Consider the following 15,141-nt stretch of genomic DNA (forward strand, 5'->3'; position numbering starts at 1 on the left):
TCAATTCCCGGCCAATGCAATATGTTAGGCTGCGTGGTTACGCGTCAATTGCTATCATAATGTGTTGTCAGGCAGCGCCATCCCTGGTCTGTTCTCACCTGCGAATATGCCTTGTGTCGTAACAACTATGTCTGCGGTCACCCTCATTATTGGGGGCGGGGATACAAAACTGTCTACCAGTTTTTGGAATATCAATAACATTCCATTTTCTAATGTGGAGACCCTAGGCTATTTGTCAGAACCTGCTGATGTTTTTACAAATCCGCTTTTTGGCCAAATTTTAGCAATTGCTTTTAATCAGGAGGTTTTTTTTTTTTAGTTGCAGTAAATTATTGCAAGTTCTGTTAATGGGACTGATCAAATACAAGGTTGGACGTGCTTTAAAAGGATACTGATGGACGGGGACGCAGGACGATTATTCTATAAAGTAGAAAGTATGCAGATCGGGGATTTTCATTTAATTCTGATGAAAAGGAGAGAGTGGATGACACCCCGAGTCTTAACCTGACCAGAGGGGGAAACTGAGGTATTGTCAAGTGTCATGGGAAAAACTGTCACTTTAGGCTTGAGTGGACTTGGTACCTATCTGTAGGATTTCAGTTTTATCATGGTTAAGTTGCAGAAAATTGGATGAGAACCAATAATACATTTCGGGGAAGCAGTCAATAAATGGAGGAACCCGGAATAATGGCAGTTGATTATGTGGAGAGGTAGAGCTGAGTGTCATCTGCATAACAGTGGGAGTGTAGGTTTAGTTTGTGAAATATCTTGACAAGAGGTAGGGTATAGATAAAGAATGTCATGGAGTCTGTTCAGGAGGATGGTTTTAGAAATTGTATCGCAAGCTGCTATCAGATCAAAGAGGGTGAGAATGGTGATTAGGCCAGAGTCGGTTGCCGGTGATTTTGATCAGTGTTGTTTCTGTACTGTGGAGGGGTGGAAACTAGAGTAGAAATGTTCTAAGAGGTTGTAGGAGCTGATTTTGGACTGTAGCTAGGTAGCTAATGTCATTTCCAAGATTTTTGAAAAAAATGTGCGATTGGACCAAGGTTATTGAAATTATAAGGAACTCAAGCATTTTTTTGGGAGTATTCAGGGTACAGTCTCAGTTTTGTTTTTTCATGTTAGTTTTTCCAGCATCTCCCTGTATAGATTTGCATCAAAATTATAAGTTGACTAAGAGACTGGGCGACCATACCGACACTGAGATGGGCTCGTCCGGGATTTGAACCCGGGACCTCTCGCACCCAAAGCGAGAATCATACCCCTAGACCAACGAGCCACGTTTAACTAGTTAACTGCCTGTTGGCCGCAAGCCTTCATCGACACTAAGACCCCGGATTTGAACCTGGAACCTCTCCCAACCAACCCTGAATTTACACTAAGAACCTGTTTGGATTTGAACGAGAAACCACTCACAACCATACCCAGAGCCCAATGAGCCACCTCCAATTGATGACATGCTCGTACCAGCGAAGAACCATTCCTATCAGTACAGAAGATTCAGGTGAACTCAAAGTAATCCAGTGTAATGATGGTCTTGTTTTGGATTTGAAAGAGGGTCCTCGGTGAGAATTACAGTAATACCCCGCTACTTCGCGGTTCACCTTTCGCGGCTTCAGTGCTTCGCGGGTCTAAAAAATATTCGGGGGCATTGTAGTCTCGCCGAGCGGTACGAGAGGGCGCTGGAGCGGTTATACGGCCGGCGTGCGCCGAAGAGGAGAGTGGACGAAGAAGAGAGTGGACGAAGAAGAGCAAGTTCCCCCGGACACGATTGGTGGCGACGTTTCGCGCGGTTCGGACCGTATCAGAGTTCCGGCCGGCGTGCGTGGCAGTTAATCCGTAGAGGAGCACCTTCCCCGGGCACGGGCGGTTCCAAGCGGCCCCTAAGTTTAACCGAACGGAAGCTCCGGAGGAGGAGGGCGGGCGTGTGTCACAGTTAAGCCGAATAGGAGCACCTCTTCCGCCCGGGCAGGAGCGGAGCGTGAGGCTGTCAGTTATGAATGAATAAATAAATAAATGAATAATGCCACCTTTCATTTCACTGTCATGATCCGTGCCTGTCATGCCGCGTGTGTTTTTGTTTTTTCAGCTGTGTGGGCGTTCCTCCAGCCGTCTCGCGCCATGCCGTCAGCTGCTGCGAGACGCGCTGATTACACTGACTATATTGTGATTATAATAAATATCTTTGTATAACCACCTTTTTTCCCGTGTCTGCGTTTGGAGAGTCCTGCTCATTCCTCCAGCTCTGCTGGAGGATCATAACATTCACAGGGCACACCGGACGGCGTACCAGCAGGTAAAAGTCGAAGTAATTAAATAAATACAAAAAGAAGTAATTGAATAAATACGAAAATAATGGCTGGGGAATAAAAAATAAGTTTTAATAATAATTTTTTTTTTTTGTTATAACATGAATTTCACTCTCTCTCTCTCTACCCATATATATATATATATATATATATATATATATATATATTTATTTTATGTTTTTTATTTAAGCATTTTTGAAGGTGCGCCGCTACTTCGCGGATTTTCAGTTTTCGCGGGTGGTCTCGGTCCCCATTAACCGCGATAACCGGGGTATTACTGTATACCCGTAGTCCAACAAGCCAAAGTGCTTGCCACAAAGTATCGAAATCAGTTAACTTTATTGATTGTAGTCATAATTAATGTCAAGTGGTGGTGTTCCAACTATCAGAATCGCCACAGCTTAGTCTCATAATATTCAAATTTGGTATTTCACTCTAACATTATCAAACGTAATTAGGGTTTTCTCAATGTATTAATACAGGCGCGTATTATCGCAATGTATTGTTGGGGATCGTTCGTGCATCTTCCAGTATTTAATCGTTTCTGCAGAGTGATCTTACCGTTAAAGAAATGTATCGTTCACTTGATGCATTGCATACATGGCAAGAACGCTACATTTTAAGAAGGAAAAAACATGCATTATCAGGGCCAGATAAAACGTTTTCTATGGTGGACGTCTCTATTCTATTGGACAAGAACTATTAAGCATTGGTTGTTCAGTGGTAGAATTCTCGCTTGCCATGCGTGAGGCCCGAGTTCAATTCCCGGCCAATGCAATATGTTAGGCTGCGTGGTTACGCGTCAATTGCTATCATAATGTGTTGTCAGGCAGCGCCATCCCTGGTCTGTTCTCACCTGCGAATATCCCTTGTGTCATAACAACTATGTCTGCCGTCACCCTCATTATTGGGGGTGGGGATACAAAACTGTCTACCAGTTTTTAGAATATCAATAACATTCCATTTTCTAATGTGGAGACCCTGGGCTATTTGTCAGAACCTGCTGATGTTTTTACAAATCCGCTTTTTGGCCTAATTTTAGCAATTGCTTTTAATCAGGAGGTTTTTTCTTTTTAGTTGCAGTAAATTATTGCAAGTTCTGTTAATGGGACTGATCAAATACAAGGTTGGACGTGCTTTAAAAGGATACTGATGGACGGGGACGCAGGACGATTATTCTATAAAGGAGAAAGTATGCAGATCGGAGATTTTCATTTAATTCTGATGAAAAGGAGAGAGTGGATGACACCCCGAGTCTTAACCTGACCAGAGGGGGAAACTGAGGTATTGTCAAGTGTCATGGGAAAAACTGTCACTTTTGGCTTGAGAGGACTTGGTACCTATCTGTAGGATTTCAGTTTTATCATTGTTAAGTTGCAGAAAATTGGATGAGAACCAATAATAAATTTCGGGGAAGCAGTCAATAAATGGAGGAACCCGGAATAATGGCAGTTGATTATGTGGAGAGGTAGAGCTGAGTGTCATCTGCATAACAGTGGGAGTGTAGGTTTAGTTTGTGAAATATCTTGACAAGAGGTAGGGTATAGATAAAGAATGTCTTGGAGTCTGTTCAGGAGGATGGTTTTAGAAATTGTATCGCAAGCTGCTATCAGATCAAAGAGGGTGAGAATGGTGATTAGGCCAGAGTCGGTTGCCGGTGATTTTGATCAGTGTTGTTTCTGTACTGTGGAGGGGTGGAAACTATAGTAGAAATGTTCTAAGAGGTTGTAGGAGCTGATTTTGGACTGTAGCTAGGTAGCTAATGTCATTTCCAAGATTTTTAAAAAAAATGCGCGATTGGACTAAGGTTATTGAAATTATAAGGAACTCAAGCAATTTTTTGGGAGTACTCGGGGTACAGTCTCAGTTTTGTTGTTTCATGTTAGTTTTTCCACCATCTCCCTGTATAGATTTGCATCAAAATTATAAGTTGACTAAGAGACTGGGCGACCATACCGACACTGAGATGGGCTCGTCCGGGATTTGAACCCGGGACCTCTCGCACCCAAAGCGAGAATCATACCCCTAGACCAACGAGCCACGTTTAGCTGGGTAACTGACTGTTGGCCGCAAGCCTTCATCGGCACTAAGACCCCGGATTTGAACCTGGAACCTCTCCCAACCAACCCTGAATTTACACTAAGAACCTGTTTGGATTTGAACGAGAAACCACTCACAACCATACCCAGAGCCAAATGAGCCACCTCCAATTGATGACATGCTCGTACCAGCGAAGAACCATTCCTATCAGTACGGAAGATTCAGGTGAACTCAAAGTAATCCAGTGTAATGATGGTCTTGTTTTGGATTTGAAAGAGGGTCCTCAGTGAGAATTACAGTAATACCCCGCTACTTCGCGGTTCACCTTTCGCGGCTTCAGTGCTTCGCGGGTCTAAAAAATATTCGGAGGCATTGTAGTTTCGCCGAGCGGCACGAGGGGGCGCTGGAGCGGTTAGACGGCCGGCGTGCGCCGAAGAGGAGAGTGGACGAAGAAGAGAGTGGACGAAGAAGAGCAAGTTCCCCCGGACACGATTGGTGGCGACGTTTCGCGCGGTTCGGACCGTACCAGAGTTCCGGCCGGCGTGCGTGGCAGTTAAGCCGTAGAGGAGCACCTTCCCCGAGCACGGGCGGTGTCAATCGGCCCCTAAGTTTAACCGAATGGAAGCTCCGGAGGAGGAGGGCATGCTCGCGTCACAGTAAGCCGTAGAGGAGCACCTTCCCCGGGCACGGGCGGTTCCAAGCGGCCCCTAAGTTTAACCGAATGGAAGCTCCGGAGGCGGAGGGCATGCTCGCGTCACAGTAAGCCGAAGAGGAGCACCTTCCCCGGGCACGGGCGGTTCCAAGCGGCCCCTAAGTTTAACCGAACGGAAGCTCCGGAGGAGGAGGGCATGCTCGCGTCACAGTAAGCCGAAGAGGAGCACCTTCCCCGGGCACGGGCGGTTCCAAGCGGCCCCTAAGTTTAACCGAACGGAAGCTCCGGAGGAGGAGGGCGGGCGTGTGTCACAGTTAAGCCGAATAGGAGCACCTCTTCCGCCCGGGCAGGAGCGGAGCGTGAGGCTGTCAGTTATGAATGAATACATAAATAAATGAAGAATGCCACCTTTCATTTCACTGTCATGATCCGTGCCTGTCATGCCGCGTGTGTTTTTGTTTTTTCAGATGTGTGGGCGTTCCTCCAGCGATCGTCTCGCGCCATGCCGTCAGCTGCTGCGAGACGCGCTGATTACACTGACTATATTGTGATTATAATAAATATCTTTGTATCACCACCTTTTTTCCCGTGTCTGCGTTTGGAGAGTCCTGCTCAATCCTCCAGCTCTGCTGGAGGATCATAACATTCACAGGGCACACCGGACGGCGTACCAGCAGGTAAAAGTCGAAGTAATTAAATAAATACAAAAAGAAGTAATTGAATAAATACGAAAATAATGGCTGGGGAATAAAAAATAAGTTTTAATAATAATTTGTTTTTTTTTTGTTATAACATGAATTTCACACTCTCTCTCTCTACCCATATATATATATATATATATATATATATATATATTTATTTATTTATTTTTAAGCATTTTTGAAGGTGCGCCGCTACTTCGCGGATTTTCAGTTTTCGCGGGTGGTCTCGGTCCCCATTAACCGCGATAACCGGGGTATTACTGTATACCCGTAGTCCAACGAGCCAAAGTGCTTGCCACAAAGTATCGAAATCAGTTAACTTTATAGATTGTAGTCATAATTAAAGTCAAGTGGTGGTGTTCCAACTATCAGAATCGCCACAGCTTAGTCTCATAATACTCAAATTTGGTATCTCACTGTAACATTATCAAACGTAATTAGGGTTTTCTCAATGTATTAATACAGGCGTGTATTATCGCAATGTATTGTTGGGGATCGTTCGTGCATCTTCCAGTATTTAATCGTTTCTGCAGAGTGATCTTACCGTTAAAGAAATGTATCGTTCACTTGATGCATTGCATACACGGCAAGAACGCTACATTTTAAGAAGGAAAAAACATGCATTATCAGGGCCAGATAAAACGTTTTCTATGGTGGACGTCTCTATTCGATTGGACAAGAAGTACTAATCATTGGTTGTTCAGTGGTAGAATTCTCGCTTGCCATGCGTGAGGCCCGAGTTCAATTCCCGGCCAATGCAATATGTTAGGCTGCGTGGTTATGCGTCAATTGCTATCATAATGTGTTGTCAGGCAGCGCCATCCCTGGTCTGTTCTCACCTGCGAATATGCCTTGTGTCATAACAACTATGTCTGCGGTCACCCTCATTATTGGGGGCGGGGATACAAAACTGTCTACCAGTTTTTGGAATATCAATAACATTCCATTTTCTAATGTGGAGACCCTAGGCTATTTGTCAGAACCTGCTGATGTTTTTACAAATCCGCTTTTTGGCCAAATTTTAGCAATTGCTTTTAATCAGGAGGTTTTTTTTTTAAGTTGCAGTAAATTATTGCAAGTTCTGTTAATGGGACTGATCAAATACAAGGTTGGACGTGCTTTAAAAGGATACTGATGGACGGGGACGCAGGACGATTATTCTATAAAGTAGAAAGTATGCAGATCGGGGATTTTCATTTAATTCTAATGAAAAGGAGAGAGTGGATGACACCCCGAGTCTTAACCTGACCAGAGGGGGAAACTGAGGTATTGTCAAGTGTCATGGGAAAAACTGTCACTTTTGGCTTGAGTGGACTTGGTACCTATGTGTAGGATTTCAGTTTTATCATGGTTAAGTTGCAGAAAATTGGATGAGAACCAATAATACATTTCGGGGAAGCAGTCAATAAATGGAGGAACCCGGAATAATGGCAGTTGATTATGTGGAGAGGTAGAGCTGAGTGTCATCTACATAACAGTGGGAGTGTAGGTTTAGTTTGTGAAATATCTTGACAAGAGGTAGGGTATAGATAAAGAATGTCATGGAGTCTGTTCAGGAGGATGGTTTTAGAAATTGTATCGCAAGCTGCTATCAGATCAAAGAGGGTGAGAATGGTGATTAGGCCAGAGTCGGTTGCCGGTGATTTTGATCAGTGTTGTTTCTGTACTGTGGAGGGGTGGAAACTAGAGTAGAAATGTTCTAAGAGGTTGTAGGAGCTGATTTTGGACTGTAGCTAGGTAGCTAATGTCATTTCCAAGATTTTTGAAAGAAATGCGCGATTGGACCAAGGTTATTGAAATTATAAGGAACTCAAGCATTTATTTGGGAGTATTCGGGGTACAGTCTCAGTTTTGTTGTTTCATGTTAGTTTTTCCAGCATCTCCCTGTATAGATTTGCATCAAAATTATAAGTTGACTAAGAGACTGGGCGACCATACCGACACTGAGATGGGCTCGTCCGGGATTTGAACCCAGGACCTCTCGCACCCAAAGCGAGAATCATACCCCTAGACCAGACATGACCAAAGTCCGGCCCGGGGGACAAATGCGGCCCGGGGTCAAACTTAATCCGGCCCGCAGCCTCTGTAATAAAATTAATACATTCTGGCCCGCACATATACAGTACTGAGTGCGCGCTCTTCCTAACTGCTGTTCTTAATTTACCCACTAGAGGCAGTATCACTACAAGGCATCAGCCCGGGTGACCTTTACCCCCAATTTATAAAATGGCGACAATAAACAAAAAAAGGAAAGTGGACTGCGAGGGTCGACGCTTCAAAGATGTGTGGAAATTGGACTATTTCTTCACAGAAATACGTAACAACTGTGTCTGTCTCATTTGCAAAGAGACCGTGGCTGTTTTTAAAGAGTTCAATGTCAAACGACATTACCAAACGAAACACGCTGACATGTATGACAATTTGACCGGGGAGGAACGCAGCAAGAAATTGGCGCAACTTGAAGCGGGTTTTTCTCACAGCAGCAGTATTTTGCAAGAGCCCGAGAGTCAAATGAGAATGCCACGAAAGCTAGCTACGAGGTAGCAACACTGATCGCGAAGCATTGCAAACCTTTCACCGAGGGTGAATTTATCAAAGACTGCATGATGACTATGGCGAAGAAAATATGTCCCGAGAAGCAGCAAGAGTTTGCCAAAGTTTGCCTGGCACGTAACACCGTAGCACGCAGGATTGAGGAGGTGTCGTCAGACATCAAAAGACAATTGGGGGTCCAAGGAAAGGAGTTTGATTTTTTTTCGCTGGCTTGCGACGAAAGCACAGACGCCTCGGACACTGCCCAGTTGCTTATTTTTTTGAGAGGAGTGGACAATGAAATGAACGTTACTGAAGAACTACTTGACCTGCAGAGCCTGAAAGCCCAAACGAGAGGAACAGACCTATTCTCTTCTGTTTGCGCTGCCGTGGATGACTTAAAACTCCCGTGGAATAAAATTTCTGGGATTATTACGGACGGCGCACCATCCATGGCTGGCGAACGAAGTGGATTAGCGACACTAATATGTAACAAAGTAAGTGAAGAAGGGGGTAGCGCTGTAAAACTCCATTGCATCATTCATCAGCAAGTTCTGTGTGCCAAACATCTCCAATACGAACATGTTATGAAACCGGTGATAAAGGCTATTAACTATATTCGCTCCAGAGCGCTATGCCACCGCCAGTTTCAACAGTTTCTCAGCGATGTTCATGCAGAATATGGAGATGTTGTCTATTTCACTGACGTGCGATGGCTTAGTCGGGGTTCTGCACTGTCGCGCTTCTACTCTCTTAAGCAGCAAATCTGTGAGTTTTTGGCTGAAAAGGGACAACCTATGCAAGAACTAAGTGACCCCATGTGGCTAGCTGATTTGGGTTTTCTAGTTGACATTACAAAGCACCTTAATGTCCTGAACACCAGTCTCCAGGGACCAGACGGAGTCATAAACCAACTATTTTCACACATCAAAGCCTTTGGAATCAAGCTCAAACTGTTTGAAAGACACCTGTCGCAGACCCAGCCCAATACTGCACATTTCTCAGCGCTGCAAGAAATCATAATCAGATTCCCAGAGAGCAATATCAGTGCACAAACGAAGAGGTACGCATCAGATATGAAATCTTTGGCTGAAAAGTTCACACAACGCTTTCGGGATTTTGCAGCTATTGAGAAGGACATCGCTCTTTTTTCATCACCTTTCTCCGTGGACACAGACAATGTTCCAGCCCATTTACAGCTGGAGCTCATTGAGTTGCAGTGTGACGCCGAGAGCCGTAGTCGGCACCAGCAACTTTCTCTTGCCAACTTTTACAGAGAGCTGGATAAAGGCAGGTTTCGAGTGATTCGAGAGTTTGCTAAGAAAATGTAGAGCTTGTTTGGGTCGACGTATTTGTGTGAAAAGACATTCTCTGTAATGAACTTAAATAAGAGTCGTCTGAGGACACGGCTCCCAGACTCTCATCTGCGAGACATCTTGCGCATTAATACTTCTGCCTTTGAGCCAGACCTGGCCTTTGTGCTGCAGTCCAGATCTCAGTATCACCCGTCACATTAATGCAGGCAAGTCATTTGTCATTAAAATAACTGACTTAATTTTGTTTTGTTCAGTCACAAATTCAGACAAGTTGTCGGTTTTCATTCCAGAATAAAATTTTCAATCAACATTTATATTTGATATGTCATATATATCAAATTAGTCCTGCACTTGTGGTAATCATTTCTGTTTTTCAAAAATTCTGTGGACATTGAACTCCCATGATGATAATATAATTCATGTTCATAATATAATTCATGTTCAAATATTATTTGCACTCAAGAGTAGAATTACTTCTGTTTAAGAATAAAAAGTTAAGCAAATATTCAATTGCATGTGATGTTCGTATTTCAAATGAACCAAAATACATGTTTGATGGTTTAAATGCAAATAAAAAAGCAAAATGTGAAACACAGAATCGCTTGCTAAAATGTGTTTGAATATATTGTTGTTTATGCAGTGAATGTCAGCCGAGGTCGGCCCCCCCCACATTTTGCAACTTCAAATCCGGCCCGCTTTGCAAAAAGTTTGGACATCCCTGCCCTAGACCAACAAGCCACGTTTAACTAGTTAACTGCCTGTTGGCCGCAAGCCTTCATCGACACTAAGACCCCGGATTTGAACCTGGAACCTCTCCCAACCAACCCTGAATTTACACTAAGAACCTGTTTGGATTTGAACGAGAAACCACTCACAACCATACCCAGAGCCCAATGAGCCACCTCCAATTGATGACATGCTCGTACCAGCGAAGAACCATTCCTATCAGTACGGAAGATTCAGGTGAACTCAAAGTAATCCAGTGTAATGATGGTCTTGTTTTGGATTTGAAAGAGGGTTCTCAGTGAGAATTACAGTAATACCCCGCTACTTCGCGGTTCACCTTTCGCGGCTTCAGTGCTTCGCGGGTCTAAAAAATATTCGGGGGCATTGTAGTTTCGCCGAGCGGCACAAGAGGGCGCTGGAGCGGTTATACGGCCGGCGTGCGCCGGAGAGGAGAGTGGACGAAGAAGAGACTGGACGAAGAAGAGCAAGTTCCCCCGGACACGATTGGTGGCGACGTTTCGCGCGGTTCGGACCGTACCAGAGTTCCGGCCAGCGTGCGTGGCAGTTAAGCCGTAGAGGAGCACCTTCCCCGAGCACGGGCGGTGTCAATCGGCCCCTAAGTTTAACCGAATGGAAGCTCCGGAGGAGGAGGGCATGCTCGCGTCACAGTAAGCCGTAGAGGAGCACCTTCCCCGGGCACGGGCGGTTCCAAGCGGCCCCTAAGTTTAACCGAATGGAAGCTCCGGAGGCGGAGGGCATGCTCGCGTCACAGTAAGCCGAAGAGGAGCACCTTCCCCGGGCACGGGCGGTTCCAAGCGGCCCCTAAGTTTAACCGAACGGAAGCTCCGGAGGAGGAGGGCGGGCGTGTGTCACAGTTAAGCCGAATAGGAGCAACTCTTCCGCCCGGGCAGGAGCGGAGCGTGAGGCTGTCAGTTATGAATGAATAAATAAATAAATGAAGAATGCCACCTTTCATTTCACTGTCATGATCCGAGCGTCATGCCGCGTGTGTTTTTGTTTTTTCAGCTGTGTGGGCGTTCCTCCAGCGATCGTCTCGCGCCATGCCGTCAGCTGCTGCGAGACGCGCTGATTACACTGACTATATTGTGATTATAATAAATATCTTTGTATCACCACCTTTTTTCCCGTGTCTGCGTTTGGAGAGTCCTGCTCAACCCTCTAGCTCTGCTGGAGTATCATAACATTCACAGGGCACACCGGACGGCGTACCAGCAGGTAAAAGTCGAAGTCATTAAATAAATACAAAAAGAAGTAATTGAATAAATACGAAAATAATGGCTGGGGAATAAAAAATAAGTTTTAATAATAATTTGTTTTTTTTTGTTATAACATGAATTTCTCTCTCTCTCTCTCATCCCATATATAAAAATATTTATTTATTTATTTTTTTTTAAGCATTTTTGAATGTGCGCCGCTACTTCGCGTATTTTCAGTTTTCGCGGGTGGACTCGGTCCCCATTAACCGCGATAACCGGGGTATTACTGTATACCCGTAGTCCAACGAGCCAAAGTGCTTGCCACAAAGTATCGAAATCAGTTAACTTTATAGATTGTAGTCATAATTAAAGTCAAGTGGTGGTGTTCCAACTATCAGAATCGCCACAGCTTAGTCTCATAATACTCAAATTTGGTATCTGACTGTAACATTATCAAACGTAATTAGGGTTTTCTCAATGTATTAATACAGGCGTGTATTATCGCAATGTATAGTTGGGGATCATTCGTGCATCTTCCAGTATTTAATCGTTTCTGCAGAGTGATCTTACCGTTAAAGAAATGTATAGTTCACTTGATGCATTGCATACATGGCAAGAACGCTACATTTTAAGAAGGAAAAAACATGCATTATCAGGGCCAGATAAAACGTTTTCTATGGTGGACGTCTCTATTCTATTGGACAAGAGGTACTAATCATTGGTAGTTCAGTGGTAGAATTCTCGCTTGCCATGCGTGAGGCCTGAGTTCAATTCCCGGCCAATGCAATATGTTAGGCTGCGTGGTTACGCGTCAATTGCTATCATAATGCGTTGTCAGGCAGCGCCATCCCTGGTCTGTTCTCACCTGCGAATATGCCTTGTGTCATAACAACTATGTCTGCGGTCGCCCTCATTATTGGGGGCGGGGATACAAAACTGTCTACCAGTTTTTAGAATATCAATAACATTCCATTTTCTAATGTGGAGACCCTAGGCTATTTGTCAGAACCTGCTGATGTTTTTACAAATCCGCTTTTTGGCCTAATTTTAGCAATTGCCTTTAATCAGGAGGTTTTTTTTTTTTTATTTGCAGTAAATTATTGCAAGTTCTGTTAATGGGACTGATCAAATAAAAGGTTGGACGTGCTTTAAAAGGATACTGATGGACAGGGACGCAGGACGATTATTCTATAAAGTAGAAAGTATGCAGATCAGGGATTTTCATTTAATTCTGATGAAAAGGAGAGAGTGGATGACACCCCGAGTCTTAACCTGACCAGAGGGGGAAACTGAGGTATTGTCAAGTGTCATGGGAAAAACTGTCACTTTTGGTTTGAGAGGACTTGGTACCTATCTGTAGGATTTCAGTTTTATCATTGTTAAGTTGCAGAAAATTGGATGAGAACCAATAATAAATTTCGGGGAAGCAGTCAATAAATGGAGGAACCCGGAATAATGGCAGTTGATTATGTGGAGAGGTAGAGCTGAGTGTCATCTGCATAACAGTGGGAGTGTAGGTTTAGTTTGTGAAATATCTTGACAAGAGGTAGGGTATAGATAAAGAATGTCATGGAGTCTGTTCAGGAGGATGGTTTTAGAAATTGTATCGCAAGCTGCTATCAGATCAAAGAGGGTGAGAATGGTGATTAGGCCAGAGTCGGTTGCCGGTGATTTTGATCAGTGTTGTTTCTGTACTGTGGAGGGGTGGAAACTAGAGTAGAAATGTTCTAAGAGGTTGTAGGAGCTGATTTTGGACTGTAGCTAGGTAGCTAATGTCATTTCCAAGATTTTTGAAAAAAATGTGAGATTGGACCAAGGTTATTGAAATTATAAGGAACTCAAGCATTTTTTTGGGAGTATTCGGGGTACAGTCTCAGTTTTGTTGTTTCATGTTAGTTTTTCCAGCATCTCCCTGTATAGATTTGCATCAAAATTATAAGTTGACTAAGAGACTGGGCGACCATACCGACACTGAGATGGGTTCGCGCGGGATTTGAACCCGGGACCTCTCGCACCCAAAGCGAGAATCATACCCATAGACCAACAAGCCACGTTTAACTAGTTAACTGCCTGTTGGCCGCACGCCTTCATCGACACTAAGACCCCGGATTTGAACCTGGAACCTCTCCCAACCAACCCTGAATTTACACTAAGAACCTGTTTGGATTTGAACGAGAAACCACTCACAACCATACCCAGAGCCCAATGAGCCACCTCCAATTGATGACATGCTCGTACCAGCGAAGAACCATTCCTATCAGTACGGAAGATTCAGGTGAACTCAAAGTAATCCAGTGTAATGATGGTCTTGTTTTGGATTTGAAAGAGGGTCCTCAGTGAGAATTACAGTAATACGCCGCTACTTCGCGATTCACCTTTCGCGGCTTCAGTGCTTCGCGGGTCTAAAAAATATTCGGAGGCATTGTAGTTTCGCCGAGCGGCACGAGGGGGCGCTGGAGCGGTTAGACGGCCGGCGTGCGCCGAAGAGGAAAGTGGACGAAGAAGAGAGTGGACGAAGAAGAGCAAGTTCCCCCGGACACGATTGGTGGCGACGTTTCGCGCGGTTCGGACCGTACCAGAGTTCCGGCCGGCGTGCGTGGCAGTTAAGCCGTAGAGGAGCACCTTCCCCGAGCACGGGCGGTGTCAATCGGCCCCTAAGTTTAACCGAATGGAAGCTCCGGAGGAGGAGGGCATGCTCGCGTCACAGTTAGCCGTAGAGGAGCACCTTCCCCGGGCACGGGCGGTTCCAAGCGGCCCCTAACTTTAACCGAATGGAAGCTCCGGAGGAGGAGGGCATGCTCGCGTCACAGTAAGCCGTAGAGGAGCACCTTCCCCGGGCACGGGCGGTTCCAAGCGGCCCCTAAGTTTAACCGAATGGAAGCTCCGGAGGAGGAGGGCATGCTCGCGTCACAGTAAGCCGAAGAGGAGCACCTTCCCCGGGCACGGGCGGTTCCAAGCGGCCCCTAAGTTTAACCGAATGGAAGCTCCGGAGTTGGAGCGCATGCTCGCGTCACAGTAAGCCGAAGAGGAGCACCTTCCCCGGGAATGGGCGGTTCCAAGCGGCCCCTAAGTTTTACCGAATGGAAGCTCCGTAGGAGGAGGGCGGGCGTGTGTCACAGTTAAGCCGAATGGGAGCACCTCTTCCGCCCGGGCAGGAGCGGAGCGTGAGGCTGTCAGTTATGAATGAATAAATAAATAAATGAAGAATGCCACCTTTCATTTCACTGTCATGATCCGTGCCTGTCATGCCGCGTGTGTTTTTGTTTTTTCAGCTGTGTGGGCGTTCCTCCAGCGATCGTCTCGCGCCATGCCGACAGCTGCTGCGAGACGCGCTGATTACACTGACTACATTGTGATTATAATAAATATCTTTGTATCACCACCTTTTTTCCCGTGTCTGCGTTTGGAGAGTCCTGCTCAACCCTCCAGCTCTGCTGGAGGATCATAACATTCACAGGGCACACCGGACGGCGTACCAGCAGGTAAAAGTCGAAGTAATTAAATAAATACAAAAAGAAGTAATTGAATAAATACGAAAATAATGGCTGGGGAATAAAAAAGAAGTTTTAATAATAATTTTTTTTTTTTTGTTATAACATGAATTTCACTCTCTCTCTCTCTACCCATATATATATATATATATAT

At 45.0% G+C, this 15,141-nt stretch overlaps 3 non-coding genes across 3 annotated transcripts; 1 reads left to right on the plus strand and 2 right to left on the minus strand.

The window, feature by feature from the left end:
* Nucleotides 1–1,210: 1,210 nt before the first annotated feature.
* Nucleotides 1,211–1,282, minus strand: trnap-ugg (transfer RNA proline (anticodon UGG)). Its single transcript has one exon. It is a non-coding gene; the product is annotated as a tRNA-Pro (tRNA).
* A 1,736-nt stretch (nt 1,283–3,018) lies between these two features.
* On the plus strand, nt 3,019–3,089 carry trnag-gcc (transfer RNA glycine (anticodon GCC)). The gene has a single exon. It is a non-coding gene; the product is annotated as a tRNA-Gly (tRNA).
* A 1,191-nt stretch (nt 3,090–4,280) lies between these two features.
* Nucleotides 4,281–4,352, minus strand: trnap-ugg (transfer RNA proline (anticodon UGG)). The gene has a single exon. It is a non-coding gene; the product is annotated as a tRNA-Pro (tRNA).
* Between the last annotated feature and the right edge of the window lie 10,789 nt (nt 4,353–15,141).

This window comes from Idiotropiscis lumnitzeri, chromosome 12 (assembly GCF_059441095.1).
Source record: "Idiotropiscis lumnitzeri isolate Australia: NSW breed Sydney's pygmy pipehorse chromosome 12, RoL_Ilum_1.0, whole genome shotgun sequence".
In the NCBI taxonomy this organism is placed as follows: Eukaryota; Metazoa; Chordata; class Actinopteri; order Syngnathiformes; family Syngnathidae; genus Idiotropiscis; species Idiotropiscis lumnitzeri.